The 17,844-nt window shown below is 34.0% G+C and overlaps 1 protein-coding gene across 26 annotated transcripts in view; it reads right to left on the reverse strand.

The window, feature by feature from the left end:
* PTPRD (protein tyrosine phosphatase receptor type D) overlaps positions 1-17,844 on the reverse strand; it is a 1,372,973-nt gene that overhangs the window by 698,256 nt on the left and 656,873 nt on the right. The gene's annotated exons all lie outside the window — the stretch shown is intronic.

Consider the following 17,844-nt stretch of genomic DNA (forward strand, 5'->3'; position numbering starts at 1 on the left):
GATATCTAAACACTGCTGCTTGGCGCAGTCGTGTTGAGGACACTTTTACAGCAAACAGGGTGCTATGCAATTTTCCACTGCCTCTTAGTAGTACATGAACTGTAGGTGCGTTGGTCTCTCATTTTGTGAACACTAACTAGTTCAGGCACTTCTGTCGCTTTCAAGGCAGGGCCAAGTGTAAAAATAATGACTGTCTAACTTAATAATCATGACAGTGTTAAATAAATTCCACACTTTAGAGAAGTAGATCTTAACTCAGAATTTATCAGGAGCTATCAAGTCATTACATACTGACCATGCTAGGAACTTAAGTCATTTTCCATGGGAGGAGGATGTACAGTAATTACCAGTTAAAACATTTTCTCCTAGTTCTTCTCTTCTGCTTTTTCCTATTAGTTTTACTGGGAGCTAATCACCATTTAGAAGGAATGACAGATACCCTCGAGCCTCAAGAATACCAATGAAATATTTACGTTGAATATATAGTCATGTTAGCTTATTAATAAGCATTACCCAAGGTAACACCAGTCAGACCATTTGCTGAGAAATACCTAGGACAATAATTTTGCTTATAAAAAGGAATCAAGATAATCAACAGAAACCATTTAGAAGCAAGAAGCAAATGAATCAAGTGGTTTTTGAAGATAGAATCTCAACCCAAACCATTAAAAAAACAATGCCAAAGAAACATGATTGTCATTCTCAGCCAAACAACTAGACATGTTCTGTTGTGATCCAAATTAGGGGCATGAAATACACTCTACTACCTAGGGGGGTTTGGAGCACTTAGATGAATCACAAGTGACATATGGGAACTCATTAAAGAAAGGGAAGTTATGAGCACCCAGGGGGCTTGCTGGAAATGAGAGCTTTTTTAAAAAGGCCTAAGGGGTCAGTCATCTCGGTTGGAGTATGTTCTTCATCTTCCTTAAAAATAATCCGTTTTACTTTACCACTTCTCTGTTATCATGTTGCCGGAGTATTGACCAATACCGCAAATGTTTAAATTGCAAGTGTGTTGTGGTGGGGGTGGGTGGAGGGTGGTGATTTGACTGCTTTTGGTTGGCAAATAATAAAAGTCACTGGAGAGAAGGACCTCAGTGCAGCCTGCTTCTGCGGTTTCACCCTACTTGATGGTCACAGTTGAAGTGGCGGGAGCAGGGATAGCCCGTGGATGTTCCTATGCTGTGGAAGCTATGTGTAAGCTGAGCTTTGAATGACACATTATTTCCTCTGTGAACCCCAATCTATTTTCTGCCTGACTAAGCTTATAAAACTCTGCATAAATTCTCCCTCTCAGCCTGTTCCGTAATCCTATGAACACATTGTCTTCCTGTTCATTCCTTCAGCCAGCAAGTACCAGCTGTTGGGTCTAGAAACATTTTATGTTAAAGAAAAAAAAAAAGTAGATGATCAGAAAGCTGTAAAAACTGAAAAATGCTTGAGATATGCAGATGTTTTAGGGTGGTGAATATTTGACCTGCATAAAAGAAATGATGAGGCTTCCATCAATCATTGCACCGCCATATACTCTGCTGAGATCAGTTTATCCACACACTCCTTAGCTGCCTAGGTTCTGCATCATCTGTAAACTAATCCAGTTTTGTTTGTTGTGGGCTAAAGAAAGAACAAACTCTGAGCTTAAAAATATGAACAAAGATATAATTATCTTAACATAACACTCATGCTTTATTTTTATGTAAAAATGTCAGAAACTTTATTATCTATATTGCTCAGCTTCCAAAGGAAAGTGGAAGTCACTTGATAGTAGCTCTCTAATTCCTTGAATGCACACTTCATGCCTCAAGTACACAGGAAGGCTGGTTGCTATAATTAGAAGTCATATCAAAATGTAGTTTATATAAGTTGTAGCTAATTACTTAACTAAAAATCCCAGTCTTTTGCTATCCTACAAGGAAAAATATCCAAAAACACATAATTTAAGCATTATGTCAAAGAGGGAGATGTTGTGACTATAATGTGAAATTTCTTTTAAGAAATATTGGTGGCTGTTATTGAGGACTGAATAAACATTCTTTCCATTTGGAGACTTAAATGAGGATATATCTGGAAAAACAACTTCTTTCTACCCTCCAAATAGTTTGAATAGAGAATTTATGCACATTCTATTACTCATGTCTTCTTATTCATTTTACTGATAATTTTTAGGAGGAATTGAAAACCAATCAAATAGATAGGAATCATAAAACTTTTCCTTTAATAGACTACAATAGTAAATGTTTCAGGCTTTGTGGGGTACTGAGATCTCTTTTACAACTGTGCAAGCAACATTATAGTTGTAGTAAGATACCAGCCATAGGCAGTAGGGAAAACATACTGCATGTGTTTCAATAAAATCATTAATGTTACCTCCACCCAAATGAAACCCAAAGCCCCTAGGACTTTAGGATTGGAGACAACTTAGTCCCCAACATCTTGGGGCTTAGAAATAACTCTGTGAAGCCACATCCCAGCCAGGAGCACTTGAGCAATTCATTGCCTCACTAAATCTTGGTTTCCTGATCTCCAAACGCTACAAAAAATATTGTCGACACAGGAGGGATACAGGAATGTCAGACCACATTTGACAACTTCCTCCCTTTAACATTATCTCCTGAGGTAAAGTGGTGTTCAATGTATCAATGAAACCATAGGGTCATAACACTGAAAAGTATGTTAGTTTAATAGTTTCATTTTAAAAATGAAAGAAATGATGTCCAGAAATACTGAGTCATACAGATAACAGAAAATAAGACCTGAGTTTGAACTATAGACTTTTTTCCATTTTCTCATTTTACAACACAGTCTCCCAACATCAAAGACAATCAGTGTGTTCACTGTCCCTACATACCAAGGATAAAATGCTTACAGTTTAAAAATACTAAAAGAAAAATTATATCAATTACACATAATTCCTGTAGGGGTGATACAATTTTTTCCAACAAAGAAAACATAGTCTTCTGATTCCTAGATAGCTTTTCTATGCCGTTATACAGTCTCTTAGCTATCAAGGTCATTCTTTTCAGATATTCAATATTTGACAAATACCAATAAGTAATAAATAAAAATTATTATAATATAAATTTATGAGGCATGATACTTTTTTAGTTTTGTTTGTTTTTAAACATAAAGGGGATTTATTTAAAATATGGCCCATTTTATTAAGAGGGATGCTTTCAGTTTGGCCAGCATGCATTGCCTGAAATGTTTCATTATGCAGTACAGCATGTTTATTCAGGTGAAAGTATACAGAATATTGCATATCTCCAAATACACTGATCTAAATGCAAATGTAGTTAAATGTAAAATCCAACCTTGGTGTCATTTGGTGTTACATTCTGCCATCAAAATTTAGAGGTATTTTGTTTTTCATTTCTATACACAGAAATTCAGAAATCAATGGCAATTCTGGGAAAAACTTATAAAAATAGAGGTAGAACATTTGAAATTTATGTGTCCAAACCATTTAGAAACCTTTTTAGTTTTGCAGGTGTAGAATATAAATTAATGTTTAGTTTGTGACATAGTCATTGAAAAAAAAGATAGGGATTTGATAACTTTTAGAGGCCGTGATGATTATAGAGCATTTAAACATAAGAGAAGGGCAAGTGGCTTTAGGTCTTTATTTTACTCATTTTTAGGAGTAACCACTTTGTTTTTTAGCAAATTCATTTAAACCAGGTTGTTTTGGAACAAGTTTTACTCACTCAAAAGTAACAGATCTTTTTTGCCTTCTAATCAAAATTATATATCCCCAATCTCATTGCTCTATTACCACAAAACAACATCCATAATGAATCTAAAATAAATATCATATTTGCAATCTGGGAATGGAAATGAAATGCAACTATCTCAGTTTCTCAACATGAATACTGAAATCCAGTAAGGCTAAACAATTTGTTTATGATCCTACTGGCAGAGTGAATCCAAGACCAAAACTCATGCCTTTGGTGTCCACTATTCACAGGAGAATACTGTACACATAACATGAAGCTATAAAGGAGTCACTGGCTCCCAGTGGGTAACTTTATACTTCTTTTGGAACCTGCATTAGCAATTTTATGCCACTGGAGGCATATGTTTCTTTCATGGCAATAAAATGTAATTTTATTAGGCGGAATGAAGTAATATTGAAAAAGAATAGGGGCATTTTATCCAGCTGGCTGAGTATGCCTTCCATCTCCCCACTGTCTATAGCATTTTACTTACTGAAAATTTCTGGCTAACTTACTCATGTAATGAGCTAAGTGTCTTTTGAAGTAATTTTAGATAGTGAATGACATTTTCCAATATGAAAAAAATATAGTATCAAAAAGTATTTCCTATTTGTTTAGAGAGTAGAACTTAAATAATTTCATCACACACACACATACACACATGCATGGCAACTCTGTGAACTACTGATATGTTAATTAACTTGATTGTAATAATTTCAGAACATATGCATATAATAAATCATTGTATACCCTAAATACATATAATTTGTATTTGTCTATTACACCTCAATAAAGCCGGGAAATTTTTAAAATATTTCCTATAGAACGATAACCTTTATGTTGTATGTACATGTGTAAAACCCAAATATATTGATTTTTGTTTCCCAGAGAATAGCATCATGTAGTAGGTTGAGCATTTTGAAAATGTTTGAATATCAGCAATTTCATAATGTTTGACATAAGTATAATACAGTGGGTCAGGTCATGAGATCTGGTCATAGAGGGCTCAAAGTCAAATTCTGGTTCTTCCACTTTGAACTGTTAGATGACTAGGGCTATTAAGAATCAATCTTTATAAAATTCTAATCCATGTGCTGGTCATATTGTAAGCTCAGAAAAAGTACTAGTTGTTTGATGATGATGATGATGATGATGATGATAATCATCATCTTAGACAGTTTAGGCTGCTGTAATAGAATACCATACACCCACGGACAGGTTGGCTTATATAACAAACATTTATTTTGCACAGTTATAGATGCTCGGAAGTCCAAGATCAATGATTCAGGAGATTTGGTGTCTGGTGAGCACCTACTTCCTGGTTCATACATGGTTGTCTTCTTGCTATTGTCATCACATGGGAGAAGGAGAGCTAGAGAGCTCTCTGGGGCCCTTCATAAGGGCACTCATCCAATTTATGAAGGCTCTACCCCAGGACTTATTGCCCCTGCAAAAGCACCACTTTCTAATACCATCACATTGGGGATTAAGATTTTAACATATGAATTAATGGAGGACACAAAAAATCAGTCTACAACAATGACAGTGATGATCATGATCATGATGATGGAGTTTGATAATGTCTGTTTATACAACTAATCTGCCCTGATTGAGTCAATGGGTTTAGACTGTTGACATGTTTAGAATATTGTGGATATCATGAGTATAGAGAAAAGAAAGCATATACTAAATGAACTTGGGTTTTGTTGTAAATGAAAATTGGAACCTACTGAAAACTTTGATTAGCAATCTGCGTAGATAAGGTTTAGAAAATAATTCTAATGTGTTCATGGTGTAATCACTTTTAACTGATTGAAGCCAATATCTAACTTACTATCTAGACAAGTTTTAAAAAAGACATGGCATCAGAAAGGACCCTTTACTAATTTCCTGATTAAAAATCACTATTCTTCATACATTTAAGAATTAATTTGGTCATATTATAAGCAAGAAAGCAGAATTTTTCTTTTTCTTTTCCTTTTTAAATTCAAAGTCAAACATCATCTCATTTAATCCTTACAACAATCCTATGAAGAGAGTTCTGTCATTACCTCAATTTTACAAAATGGAAAATTGAGGCTCATAAGAGTTAAATCACATTCCAAATGTCTTGAACCTAATACATGAGAAATTCAAAATACTGAAACAATGGTAGCTCATTCAATTTGAAGAGTTTATCCAAAGGGTATATCAAAGAATTTGGAAGGTAAATAGAAGGCATGAACTATGGAGGGTCTCACAAGTCATGGGGATTTACCATTTTTTAATAACAGTCAATAACTGTGTCTTTCTAAATAAACACAATTTTAAGCAAGTAGATATATGATTATTATGGTTTTTACCAGTAATCTTTGTGACCCCTTCTGCATCTGGGCCTTCATAACTTGCTAAGTTATGCCTCACTTTAAGTCAGTGAAAAGATTCTTTGCTATGGACAGGAACACACACATCCAAGGAAGGGTCTGATGCCTTCTCCTGATGTTCCTTATCTCGTCATTCAGGAATCTCCATGAAGTATGCGCCAAGTACGTTTTGAGTTTGGCAATATTTACTGTTATATTTTATTTTACCTACTCATGTGTTTGCCATTGTTGTGTGATCCAGAAACGCAAAGGTAAATAAAAATATATCCCAACCCATGAAGAGATCATTGTCCTGTAGGAAAGGTAGGAAATAAAATAGATGATTTTAAGATATTGATTTATACACTCTGCTAGAATTATTCACGGGAACACAAAGAAGGAGATTAGCAAGTGTCCTGAAAGAAATGATTCCCGATTTGCATCTTGATATATGATCAGGTACATGCATATAGACATGATATGCAACCCCAACTATTAATAAAAAAAATAGGGCAATTAAGGATTTGACAATATCGAGTGTTTTCAAGGGTCAGAACCTGTCATATATTGCTGGTGACAATGAATAGTGGTACATCAATTTTGAAGAGCAGTTTAGCTCTTCATTGTTAGCATTGTTTATAAGAGTCTCAAATTATAACATCCATGTTCATCAATACATAGAGAAATAAAATATGGCATATTCATACTGTGGAACACAATACTCAAATTCAAAGTGATGAAGTAGATAAGATTATGTATCTCCATATTGACAAATATCAAAAACATAATGTTGAGTAAAATATTGCAAAATGATAAATATGGTATAATAGTACTTATGTGAATTAAAACACATAGCAATGTTATATAGTAGTGTATATATATGTTTATATATATATATGTATGTGTGTGTATATGAATAAAAATTGTGAGAACAGACAAAAACTTTATAGCAGTAGTTGCCTCTGAGGAGGAGGAAGGGCAACAAGATGAAAACCAGAGTTTAAAGGAAACTTCAACATTACTTGTGATGTTTATTTCCTTTATTAAGAAAATAGAGATTCAGAATATGAAAAATGCTAAAATTTGTCATGTTTTAAAGCTGCAAATTGTATTTATAAATACTCTTAAAATGAAATAAAATGGACAGAAGAATAGAGTGAGCCAAGAGCAATATGGATAAACGACTGAAAAGAATTGAAGTTGGAAGGGAAGGTATCCAGACAGTGGGAACGACCTGGGTAAACACATAGTGGTGTGAAATAGGCTGCTGTGTTTAGGGAAAACATGATTGATTTACTACAAGAGTGTAGAATGTGAGGTAGGTAGGAAGTAGCAGGAGAAAAAAATATGACAGATAAATAGACTATGGAGGGCCTTATAGGTGAAGTAAAGGCACTAATGATTCAAGGAGAAATATATATGTGGGAGAAGATGAAAATGTATTAATAAATTTATGGATGACCAGAAATATAATGTGCCTCGTCATAAGAAATACAAAGATGATCTCAAATTCCATTCTTAAATGAAGCAAAGGAGCCATAAACACATTTTGAAACAGTTATGCTTGACCTAGAAGTTCAGATTCAGCAGTAAACCTGCACGGCACAGACATTATCAGTATGGAGTAAATGCTATCACTCTTGCAACTTTGAATTTCTCATCTCCTCAATGGATTGTTAGCATGGTCATTTTCAATGTTCATTCCCCAATTCCTTCTCAATGTGGGTTATCTGTAGGTGCTTGAAACCCTTTGGAGGTCCCAACAAAGCAAATGATGATTAAATAAATGTTTTTGATAGATTACATAGATGGGTGCCTGAGGAATGGTTTGAAGCATATAAGAGTTATATTAAGGTCCTCCAGAGAAACATAACTACCAGGATTTGTATGTGTGTATCTTTGAGTGTGTGTGTGTGTGTGTGTGTGTGTGTGTGTGTGTGTGTGAGTATAAAGGGAGAGAGAGAGATGGAGGGGTTATTTTAAGGGATTGGCTCACCTGATTATGAAGACTAACAATTCCAGATCTGCAATGTATGCCATCAGGCTGAACACCCAGCAAAGAATGTCACTGATGTTGCCAAGACCATTAACATGAAGAGTCAGAGAAGAGCCAATGCTGCAGTACAAGAATGAAGACCATCCTTCTTGCTCAGGGTAGATCAGTTTTTTTTGTTCTATTTGGGTCCTCAATTGATTAGATAAGGCTCATCTACGTTATGAAGGTCAATCTGTTTTACTCAAAGTCCACTGATTTAAATGTTAATCTCATGCAAAACACCCTCATGGAAATATCCAGAATAATATTTGATCAACTATGTGGGCACTGTGACCCAGCCAGTTTGAAATATAAAATTAACTATCATAAGAGTGAAGGCAGGAAAGTAAAGACAATGACTGCAATAATCCATGCTCCTCATTCAGAGCCTCAAAACATAGTAAAAGTTGAGTGCATATTTGTTAGTTTGAATTAATTCCATAGTGATTTAAAGTATTTGACAAATATGTGTTTATATATGTATATGTACGTATATAAATACACACACATATACATAAACATGTCATGAATGTTAGTGTGGCACTCAGCACATTCTCAGGCAATGAGTGCTCATCAGTATTATTCTCTGAATATTCTACAAGTTGTTTATTCTGTTGGCTTTCTCCCTGTGCCATTTTCTTTTTGTGTTCTGGTGAACAGTTTGATTCAAAATGTCTAATAAAATGTATTAGGGTGGTGCTGGTCTACCACAAAGAAAAACTAAATGTTAAGAGTATCAACTGGAAATTAGTTGTTCTCTAGATCTGTAGACCTCAATAATCTGAACAATTTGCCAAGAAGATAAAATCATCTGTTGAGTCCACCACTGTTTTGAATATAAGAGTTAACGATTCAAGGAGAAACATATATGTGGGAGAAGAACTTTATCATGTTTGGAAAGAGAAATGTTGCAAATAAATATATACTTAAATCTTAAAAACAGAAGATAAAGTAGCAACTAGGGATTATACTCATAACTAGTATTTTATCAATGTGCTCTATGATAAATTGGCTCCACTCATCAACTGAGAGAACTGAATTAGAATAAAGCAGTGCTCTTTGCAATGTTATGGTTCATGAAGCATAAAAAAGCAGTGATCTTTTGCTTTGGTTCTGATTGGTGTGAACTTGCATTGAACTGGTCAAATCTCCTAAAGAGATAGCTTAGAAGATACTTTGTATATAATACTATAGGTCAGAAAAATATTATAAGTAGTGTTCCCTTTATGCAAGGAGAAAGGAAATCAAGGTTAGAAGAGTTGTAAAAAATCAAGTCATGAAGAAATAAATGACAGTTTGGCTTTGAAAAAAGAAGACTCTTCCTCCTCTCAAGATGAAGCAGAGGAGGGAAGAATGAGGAAGAATACATAATATATTTATAGTGGAAATCAAGATGAGTGCCCAAAACATTTTCATTTGGAGCAGAGGGGATTTAATAGAACTTAGGCCAGATAACTTAAATCTTCTCAGGAAAAATTGGGTCTTATGTTTAGGAAAAAGAGATAGACAAAAACATGATGGTCATAGGAGTGTTGAAACAGTTTGGAACAGTGGCTGTGAGTCACTAAAAATGGAGAAAAAAATTAATCTACAACAAATAAAAAGGGTGCTAAGGAGCTATAAGGACCCAGTTAAGGTTAAAAATCAGAGAGACAGTCTGTTTGCATTAGTGAAAGAGGAAAGAAAAGATGCAAAGCAGGTATTTCAGGGAAGGCAGACAGCCAGCTACAAGTTCCTAATGTGAGCAGCAAATGATCCATAATCATGGTCAAAACAGATAATGAAAACACAAAATATCAGTACCATACTGTTTTGATTATTGTGCATCCTGGATCTGGATGTCTGTTTCCTTCCTGAGATTAGGGAAGTTTTCAGCTATTATTTCTTCAAATAACGTTTCTGTTCCTTCTCTTTTCTCCTTCTGTGATTCCTATAATGCAAATCCTATTATGTTTGATGATATTGCTAAGTTCCCTTAACCTATTCTCACTTTTATTATTCTTTATTGTTTTTTCTGTTCTGCTTGGTTGCTTTCCATGATACTTTCTTCCAGTTTGCCAATGCATTCTTCTTCATCCTCTAATCTGTTACTGATTCCTTCTAGTGAATTTTTTTTTAATTTCAGTTGTTGAGTTTTCTAACAGGTTCTTTTTGATATTTTATATTTTTTTGTTGAAGGTCTCATTGAGATATTCTACTCTTTTCTCAAGTCCAGTGAGTACCTTTATGACCATTACTAGGAATTATTGATCAGGCATATTGCTTGTCTCAGTTGCATTTAGCTCTTTTGCTGTAGTTTTGTCCTGTTCTTTCATTGGGGAAGTATTAATCTGTCTCCGCATTTTTTTTAATTCTCTGTGTTTTTCTCTATGTATTAGGAAAGCTAAAAATATTTCCTGATCTTGAAAGTAGAGGTCCTGTGGTGCCCTGTAGCACAGTGCTCCTGTTCACCAGATCCAGGCACTCCAAAGGTATGTATGCACCCTACTGTTGTGGTTGAGTCAATTTGTCTTCAGTCCAGTTGGCTGTAATGGTCAGTTTTGCCTGTTGTGTGCACATTGGGAAGGGTCTGGTTCCTGTGCTGTTAAGGGGCCTGTCTGGGGCCACTGTAGGCTTACAATCAGGTTGGGTGGGGTTAGCAGAACAGCTGTCTGCCCTCAGTCCATTTGTTGGGGCTGTAGTCACACAGAACTGCAGGGCACTTTCCCTGAAAGGCTTTTTGTGGTTGGTGGGGCCAGCAGTCAGACCTGATGTGTGCCCCCAGTTCCTCTGGTGGGGCTGCAGTTACACTGATCAGCAGTGTGCTCTCTCTACACTCATTTCCCCATTTCATGCTCACAGATTGGAAGAACAAATATTGTTAAAATGTCCAAACTACCCAAGGCAATCTACAGATTTAGTATAAACCCTATCAAAATACCAACAGCATTTTTCACAGAACTAGAGAAAATAATATTAAAATTTGTATGGAATCACAAAATACGTTAAATAGTCAAAATAATCTTGAGAAAGAAGAACAAAACTGGAGATATCACAATTCCAGATTACAAGATATACTACAAAGCCACAGTAATCAAAACAATATGATACTGGCACAAAAATAGACACATAGATCAATAGTACAGAATAGAAAGCCCAGAAATAAACTCACACTCATATGGTCAATTAATCTACAACAAATAACACAAGAATATACAATGGGGGATATACATTTAGATAGCTAAATGCAAAAACAAACAAACAAACAAACCAAAAGTGGATCATTTTCCCTCACCATACACAAAAATAAACTCAAAATAGATTATGGATCTAAATGTGAGAGAAGAACCATAAATCTTAGAAGAAAGCACACAGTACTTCCCTTGATATTGGCCATTAGAAACATTTTTCTAAATATGCCTGCTCAGGCAAGGGAAACAAAGAAAAGTTAAACTATTGGGACTACAGCAAAATAAAAATATTTTGCACAGTGCAGGAAGCCATTAACAAAATAAAAAGGAAACCTAATTAGTGGGAGAAGATACTTGCAGATGATACATCCAATAGGGGGTAATATCCATAATATGAATAACTTATATAACTCAATAACCAATCCCCCCAACAAATAATCCAGTTAAAAGATGAGCAGAGCACCTGAATAGATATTTTTACAAGAATATATATAAGTATCCAACAGACACATGAAATGATGCTCAACACCACTAATCATAAGGAAAATGCAAATCAAAAACACAATAATATGTAACGTCACACCTGTCAGAATGGCTAGAAACAAAAAGACAAGAAATAACAAGTGTTGGTGAGGATGTGGAAAAAAAGGAACCCATGTACAGTGAGGAGTGGGAATGCAATTTGGAGAAAGTCACTGTGAAAAATAGTATGGAGGTTCCTAAAAAAATTAAAAATAAAACTACTGTATGATCCAGTAATTCCATTATTGGATATTTACCTAAAAAAATAACTAAATCACTAATTTGGAAAGGTATATGCATCCATATGTTTATTACAGTGTTATTTACAATAGCTGAGATATAGAAGCAACCCGTGTCCTTCAATAGATGAATGGATAGAGAAGATGTGGTATATATAGAGAATGGAATGTTACTGAACCATGAAAAAGAATGATATTTTGCTATTAGCAACAACATGGAAGGTCCAAGAGAGTATTATGCTATGTGAAATTAGTCATACACAGAAAGACAAATACCATATGATTTCACTCATATGTGGAAGTTAAGAAGTAAAACAAATGAATAAACAAAGAAAAAAGGAGGCAAGCCAAAGAAAGAGACTCTTAAATACAGAGAAAAAAAAAACAGTAATTGCCAGAGGAGAGGTAGGTGGTGGAGAAATGAAATAGATAAAGGAGGCTAAGAGTATATGTATTTTTATGAGCTCTGAGTAATGTGTAGAAATGTTTAATTATTACATTGTACACCTGGAACTAATATAACACTGTGTGTTAATCAAACCCAAAAATAAAAACAAAAAAATAATCAAAAATTATAATATATGAAAAGTTGCCAGATGCAGCTGGAACCATTCTTTGAAAAAATCATGTCTTTAAATGAATTTGTTAGAAAAGAAGAAAAGTTAAGAAATTAATTATTCTAATGAGGTAGAAAAAATCAATAAAATAATACAACAGAATATGATGTAAATTAGTATATAAAAAGATAAAATATCAATTAATGAATGAATTTAGCAAGACTGTTGGATTTAATGTAAATATACAAAAATTAATTCTATTTCTGATACATAAAAATAAAATGATAAGAAAACTATGGGAAGCAATTTTAAATGCTTAAAAATAAACCACATAAAAATATATAGGACCTCTATACATAAAGTATAAGTTATTTTTAATTAAAAGTATATACATAAATACATGGAGGGTTACACCATGCTTGTGAACTGGGAAATTCAATACTGTAAGGATATCAACTTTCCCTAAGTTGTTTTATAAATTCAATTCAATCTCAACAAAATACAAATATATGTTTGTATTATTAAAACTTTACAAGTTGACTTTAAAATTTATATGGAAATGCAATGGTCTAAGAAGAGCTAAAATATTTTGAAAGAAGAATAATGATGAGGGGAGGAGTTTCTCTATCAGAGACCAAGGATTATTTTAATACTACATTAACTAAAACTGATATTGTTTCATGGATAGAAAATTGATCAATGGGAGTACCTGGATGGCTCCGTGGGTTGAGTAAGGACTCTGGATTTCAGCTCAGTTCAGGTCATGATTTCACAGTTCTTGAGTTCTAGCACCACACTGGGCTATGCACTGATAGTGGGGAGCCTGCTTGGGATTCTCTCTCTCCTTCTCTCTTTGTTCCTTCCCCTCTTGTGCTCTCTCTCTCTCTCTCACAAAATAAATAAGTAAACTTAAAAAAAAGAATTCCCACAAAAAAAGAGAAAAAATTGACCAATGGAACATAATAGTGGCCAATAAGAGACCCATGCATACATAGATATTTGATTTATGACAAATTTATGAATCAGGTCAATGGTGAAAGAAATGTTTTCACAATAAATGAATTTTGAGCTCTACCTCACAGTAGAAAACAATTATTTCCAGTAGAATTTTATGTCATAAAGTTAAAGACAAAATAAATCTAGGAAATAATATGTGAGAATAATTTCATTACCGTAGAATTGAAGAGAAATCTCATAGATACAAAATACATAAAAATTACACAAGTACATAAAAGATATATAGGAATACTCAAGTATATAAAATTTTAAAATAAATTAGACTTAATAGGAATTGCTGTTCACTGAAAGAAGAAAGTTGAAAGCTACAGGCTCAGAGAAGATATTTTAACACATGTAACAAGGAGAATATATAGATCTCCTAGGAATCATTAAGAAAAAGATAGCCAATCTAATAGAAAGAAAAGTGCAAGATATTTGAACAGGAAATTAGAAGAGGAGATCCAAGTGGCCGATAAACATATAAAAGAGGCACTAAATTTCATTATTAATCAGAGAAATCACAAAGAGAGACCATGACTCATTCATTTTACTGGCAAAAGTTAGTACCATTGACATATCATGTGTTGCATATTTTGGTATGTGGAACAATTTAATTGTTCATCAACAGTGCAATGGAAAAAAAAATCACAGTATATTCCTACAATGGAATTCTATTCAGCAATACAAATGAACAAACTTCAGCTGTTTGCAACAGTGAGGAATCTCACAAACATAATGTTAAAAAATAAGCCAAGTACAAAAGAATGCATACACTTATTAAAATTTATATAAAAAGTTCAAAATGAAACATAACTAAAGTTTCCTCTTAGAAGTTAGGAAAGTGTATATTTTGGGGAAGAAGGGAAGAGTTATAATTGAAAGGGGACAAAAGAAAGGCTTTTAGGGCAGGGGGCTGTGTTCTGTTTCTTAACCAGGATGGTAGTTACATGAGTTATTCACTTTGCAAAATTTCCTTTAGTTATGCATTGTTTCCTGCACTTTTCTAGATGCGTGTTACACTTCAACAACAACAAAAAGTATTTTATAAAAAGAACACGTGAATGGAAGCTTTGACACTATATTTCTTCTAAGTACAAAGCAATAAATTTCTAACACAATTTCCCATTTCAATTGCAATTCATAACATTTTCTGACATGTAACCTTAGATTCTAGAATCCTTTTGAACAGTAACAACAATGACAATGAGGGCTCAGAGGAACTACAGCATATATTACAATTATCTGGCTTCAGAGCAGTTACTCTAGGTGCCTTTCTCTTATTCCCTTTTCCCCGTTGATGACCTGGGACCACTAATACTTGTAAGACACCACAAGGCTCTTCATCAATAGCTCAAAATATCAGTTTGACTACCCCTAAAACGTAGGTGAGGGTCACAGCAGGACACGATGAAGCCCAGCTCCATTAAAAATATTAATAAAAGTAAAGTACCAATTTATTAAATGAAAATCCTCTGATCTGTTCACTATAGCAAACAGCTGTTATTCTGTATCCTACTGAGGGCCTTGGGATCCAGTGACACCAGCAGGTCTGCCTCTGTGCACAGTCCTCTCAGCTGGTCAAATAAACAGCCCCTCTATCCTCCTGTAGCGATGCAGGGCTGCTCCCAGTTGTCAAACTCAAATAATCCCCTTCAAACAGAATCCCTGGCAAGTTCAAAGAAAACATGCCAAACCCCACTGTTTTTGGCAGATAATGGACACTGAGAATTGGCTGCAGGAGCAGAAACAGAAAGATGCCTCTGCATATGAACCTTTAACAAACCAAGCGTTATCACAAATATCTCTCCCCATCCAGTGACCTTTCCCAAAAAATCATCTCTAATCCCTAATGCTTCAGTATTCTTTTCTGCCACATTTCATATCCCAATAGTTAAAAGTTCAAGATTCCTTAGTAGCATAAAATTTTACTTATAGTTTTCTAAGCATACAAATATATATTTTTATAAATATAAATACATATAGTTTGAACACAGTATAACCAAATCATAAAAAAGTAGGTGGGATTGTATGTCAAAACACAATTTGACCCTTATTCTACTAATTAGGAAAGATATAAAAAAACATTCAACATGCATAAATACTGCATGGACACTGTAAAATTAGTAAGCAACTTGTAAGCTATAAATAACCAATACAGCTAATAATTCACCTATATACTTTGATGAATAGAAAGCAAACTTTTTCAAGACTTGGAAATAAGTTTCTCCATCCCTTGTCAGTCGTTATAATCTTCCCTTGTATCCCCATGGACTACTCCTACAGGAAAACTATGATTATCTATCTCTTCTGTCTGTGTGTCTGTCTGTCTATTTAATTATGCTTAAGAAAATGAGGTACAACATTTAGCTGATTTAGCAGGCAGGACTGAATGTATGATCCAATGGATGAATATTGCCAATAGTGAGTTCAGCACAAGTGATTTAAAATGTCATGCTACTATGTAAATATGACAAGACTGCTTATATTCATCATTTGATTTCTGCCTTTATCCACAATGAATATCCTGGCTTGATTTTCATAGGCACCATGGAGCTTATTTCCTAATTCCAAGCAGCTCTTAAACTTCAGAAATAAAAGATTTTAGCTTATCTCACAAAAATGCTTTAAGTATAAATGTGATAACTTGTTAAGAAGTATTTGAGTTCATTGAAGAAAAGGTAGTGTGTAAAATAAATGTGATATTACAATGATTATGGGTTTCTCATGGCGATCCTGAGTCTTCCATTTCTCTTGAAAGGATGTCTCAGGTTTTCTTTTCAATGGAATGGCACCCTTGACACTGGATCCCTTGAGAGGGCTATGCTAGAATAAACATTCAACTTAGAGTCAGAAGACCCCAATGTTTGTCACGGCTCTACTACCAACTAGTACTGGTAGGTTTTTGTAAAACTATTTACCTCTCTGGAACTCCATCAGGTACTTCATCTTTAAAATGAGAAAGAACTTGACATTATATGAACTTGGAGGTGACTTCCAGCTTTAGCATTCTGAAATTTTGTGATCCATTGTGATTATTCATACTTAAGAAGGCAATAAATTATTTCTGAAAGTTAATAGCAGAATGGTTGTTTAGAAGTTAAGTTTCTATCCCCAATGAAATGCTTACTCTCATCAGGTAATTTGAATTCAGGTTTGAAGAGTGATTCAGGTGATAAGAAAAGCCTTCCCTTATCCTATCTGAGTTGATTCCCAAGTGTTTCCACACATCATCATATGTACTTTTTTCAACTAACCATCATCTATATATATATATATATATATATATATATATATATATATATATATTTCTTTTTTTAAGCATTTGTTTCCTCAAAAAGAATGTAGGCTATCTTGTTTACCACTGAATTTTTAGTGCCCAGAGCAAACCCTTGCCAATAATAGACTCAAAAACATATGTTGAGTGAGAAACAGAATGCATAGTAAAACCATTTAACCAAGTGTAGCATAAGGCTAGATCTGTTTAAGAGAAAGATGTTTAATGAACGCTAATATAGGAAAACTTTGCTTTCTTTAGATATGCCAAAAGGAAAGACGATGTGCCGGAATTAAACCAATAGAAAATATCTGGAAGATTTCCCAGCCTAACACTCTATTGTCAAGTCTCTGGGGATGTATATGGCTTAAGTATGACAAGGTTTTGCAATAATAGAAGGAAAATGATCCTCTATTTTATATAACATGGTTTTAATTCAATAGAAGTTTTACTAATCCTAGAGTAACTACTTTTATTGACTGTGGCATGGTCTTAAAAAATATACAAGGTGAGACGCAAATTTTTACAAAAAATTCAGCTGAGCGCTTAAATCAGTTTCATTTTGTGCTAATAATATATCATAATGTACAAATTGTTATATATTATGTTTTAGAAATGTAATTTACATAACGGAGTAAAAGAAAATTTAAAGCACAAGAAATGGCTTTTGCAAGTTTTCTCGCATCTGTAGCTTCAACAACATATGGATCTGATTTGTTATTTCTATTTATTTGTGCATCTATTTTTAAAGATTCCAAGTTTAGCAGAATTAAAAATATGGATATCATCTGCATTGCTCCAGACCACTTTATCATAGAATAGTGATTTGTATATAGGTCATCAAGATTTTTTAGAAAGGAAATCTATAGTTATATTTTATGTAGTCAGAGAATTCACTGTTCCGTGATGCCTTTTCTTGGGTCATCTTGAAAACTGATTGTCACACAATGATCCAATCAGCTATTTGATTGATCTAATTCAGTTCATCCA

Source organism: Panthera onca, chromosome D4, assembly GCF_046562875.1.
Source record: "Panthera onca isolate mPanOnc1 chromosome D4, mPanOnc1 haplotype 2, whole genome shotgun sequence".
NCBI classification, from domain to species: Eukaryota; Metazoa; Chordata; class Mammalia; order Carnivora; family Felidae; genus Panthera; species Panthera onca.